We start from the raw sequence: 3,628 nt of genomic DNA on the forward strand, positions 1-3,628 counted from the left end.
AGTTCGAAACTCAAAATTAAGATCCGTAAATTTTTCCTGAAACTAGACTCATATATCTATCTACTAATTTTTTTCATAGATTTTTGACTTGGCCAATTAGTACAGTTTATTAGTTAAAGTTTCCCCTGTTTCAAAACTCGACTGCACTAACCTCTTGTTACTACGAACCATGTTTCTTCCTGTACAAAATTCATATCACTAAGCCGTTTGTTTCTCTTAAAACTAGACTCAACAAGGATTATAACCATATAAAGTATACCTTCTAATTAGTTTTGTACAATTTATGGTGAATTTCCAAAGTTGAAACAGGGGTTCCAAAAATTGCTCTGACCCTGTTTCACTAAAACTCAGATATATCATGAAATATAATACCTTTACCTATTTTTCTTATTCCATAAGAAAATAGACATAATAAGCTTTAATTTCATATATTATTCATCTTCAAACTATGTTTATAAAATTTTTAGTGATTTTTAAAAGTTACGTCATTGCTGTTACTTTCACATTTTTCATAATTTTCATGTGATAATCACCATTCAATCATACATATTAATAAACATGCATATCATTGGCCATTTTTATTAGCTAATCACTAGCAAGTATTTACACATCATTCATTGTTCATATTATACCAAAAGTGGCTAAGTTTCTATACATGCCATACACAAAACAAAACGTCTAATTATACCGAGTTATTTCTTTGATAGTGTGATCGGCCTCCGACGTTTCCTTCGATCCCCGAGTGGCTAGATAAGTACTATAAGAAGAAGAAAATAAATAGATTAAGCACTAGGCTTAGTAAGCTTACAAGCAAATAAATCACAACATTCAACATAATGGATAATTATGCATAATATCATCTAACATCATAAATTTCTTTACTTCTCAATTTCTATCTTCTTCTTTATTCCCTTACCTTCTTTCTTACCTGACCTTTCCTTTTTCATAAGTATAATCTACTTTTCCTTTGCTGTTAATTCACTGTAATTTAACTCGTATCCTGACCCGTTGAACCACTCGGAATACTAAGGATACTAGGGTCGTTCCTGTCTATCAATATCCTGCCAATGCCATGTCTTTGACATGGACTTACATGAATTATTCTGTCTCCAATGCCATATATAATATGGACTTACATGGCTCAATCCTGTCTCCAAAGCCATATTTCTAATATGGACTTACATGGCTCATTTAGTTCATCACTCACAACCCTAATATCCTAACATTCCTAGGGTTCAACCGGCTTTCTAACACTTTTCCTCTGTCACTTCACCTTAAATTCGACTTTAAATATTTTCATAACATAAATATATAAATGCTGAAAATTGACAATAATAATGTAAAATAAAAGAATATTGCATTTATTTCTTGTAAACTTACCTCGATACAAAATGTGACTAAACTTTACAATTTAGTCCTTTACTTTTCTTTTCCCGATCTACTCTCAATTTCGCTCTTCTTGATCTATAATAGCAAATTTAGCTTATTTAATATCAACATTTATCAAAACAACCCTTTACTCAAACTTTGGAAAAATTACATTTTACCCCTAAACTTTCACATATTTGCACTTTTGCCCCAAGGCTCGTAAATTAAACTTCATCCTATTTTCTTATGTTTTATAACATGCTGATCATTTTCCTTCTATGGCAATATCAAATTCACACACTAACATGTACTTATGACTATTAGGTATTTTTACTGATTAAGCCTTTTACTCGTTTTCACTTAAAACCAAGTAGCACAAGTTGTCTAACATAATTTAAAACCTCATATTCCATCATAAAACATCAAAATACACAAATTTCACCTATGGGTATTTTTCCAAATTTGATTCCTAACTTAAATTATTGCTAGCATAAGCTTTATCGAGCTAGGGACTTCAAAACGTAAAGATCATTAAAAGCGGGCTTGGAATCACTTACTATGAAGCTTGAAAGTTGAATAAACCCCAGCTATGGAGAGAGGTAAGGTTCTGCTGGTAACTTGAAGAAGATGATACAATTTTATCATCTTTTCACCTTTTATTAATGTTAATAACCAAATGACCAAAATGCCCTCCTTACTAAACTTTCAAAAATTCCTTCCATGTCCTAATTTTGTCCATGAACTTAAAATTGGTCAAATTACCATTTAAGATCTCCTAATTAATATTCCAAAATAATTTCATACTAAAAACTTCTAGAATGCAAGTTTTGCAAATTATTCGATTTAGTCCCTAACCTCAATTTAAGCACTTTATGCATAGAATTTTATCACGAAATTTTCACACAATCATGTAATAATACCATGAACCTCAAAATAATAATAAAATATATATATATATATATTTTTTTTACCCTAAATTTGTGGTTTCGCAACCACTGTTCCGTTTAGGCCCTATTTCGGAATGTTACAGTCCTTCTTTCCCACAATAATGGAATGCAAACTTTCTTTTCTCCTTGTTACATATATGTTGTTGTCCAGGTGTTATTTCATTAAATGTTGCAACATTAGATTAAATGTTACTTATACTTCTCATTTTTTATGTAAGATTTTGATAAACATGTTAATTTGTATTTTTTGTGTTTAAATTGGTTTATTTTTTAACTGAACCTTGCTAATTAAGTGATTTTCTGATTTAATATTGTCAGGGATGCAATTTGTCAAAAACAAGCTAAAAAGGGCCAATTTGAAAGACAATCATTGAAATTGGGCCAAATCAAAAAAGGTGAAGGAAGCCAAGGACACATCAAATATTTTGACTTTGTAAAAGCCAAAAATAGGAAAATCTTATTTTATTTTATTTTTTATTTTTTTATTTTTGGTTTTATATTAAATTAGTTTAGGCTAAATTTAGTAAACGTCATGTATATAAATAGGGGCTTTATGTTATTAGGAAATGATCCCTTCATTTTGTATTCCTACTCCAATTTGGAATAGAATTACTTTTCTTTTTCTTTCATTTTGACGTTAGCATTCTGTAGCATTGTTTCAAATTTTTGCTTCTTTTATAAAATTGGGATAATTTCCTTCCAAGTACTTTTCCTTCCCAACTTCCATCACCTTTCATACAAATCTCATCATCTTCCACAACTTTCAAGCATGAATAATTTCATGTAAATTTCCTCTTAGCTTTAGGCCGGTGTTCTTTTCGGTCGAAAATCGTGAGATACGAATTCGTGTTAAAAATTCGTCCCATTGGTATTCATTTTTTTCTAAGTATCGGGATAGACCAATCACCCTTTAAAGTTAAATTTGATTTCAAGTCAAAGTGTACATTGGGTTAGAGTCGTGTTTGCTTACAGTTGGATATTCGAGTCGGCCATGCTGTATTCGAATTTTCGAAAACAAATCGAAGAAGAAGTGATATGGTTTAAATGACCCACGCGATTGAGACCGTTAATTCGAGTTGGGTTCTTCAGAACGCAAGGCTTCCAGAATCTTAAATTAGGAACACGTGTATCTCAGTTAGATAATCGGTAAGGGTTGGTTTGTAGGTCGTACCGGAATCAGCTACTAGAGGAAGAATTGGTGGTTAGGACATTCTTAACTGCTATAACCAGCTTATCGATTGGAGGAGAAGATTAATTTTCAAAGATCAATTCTTGATACGAAATTTACTGAGTCTAAGGCTAAGGCTTATTTT

At 31.1% G+C, this 3,628-nt stretch overlaps 1 long non-coding RNA gene across 1 annotated transcript; it reads right to left on the reverse strand.

Moving 5' to 3' along the window:
- Window positions 1-549: 549 nt before the first annotated feature.
- Window positions 550-1,433, reverse strand: LOC128283880 (uncharacterized). Its single transcript, XR_008274254.1, has 2 exons — window positions 1,381-1,433; window positions 550-757 (listed from the first exon to the last, which is right to left on the reverse strand). It is a non-coding gene; the product is annotated as an uncharacterized LOC128283880 (long non-coding RNA).
- Between the last annotated feature and the right edge of the window lie 2,195 nt (window positions 1,434-3,628).

The sequence above is a fragment of the Gossypium arboreum genome, chromosome 2 (assembly GCF_025698485.1).
Source record: "Gossypium arboreum isolate Shixiya-1 chromosome 2, ASM2569848v2, whole genome shotgun sequence".
NCBI lineage: Eukaryota > Viridiplantae > Streptophyta > Magnoliopsida > Malvales > Malvaceae > Gossypium > Gossypium arboreum.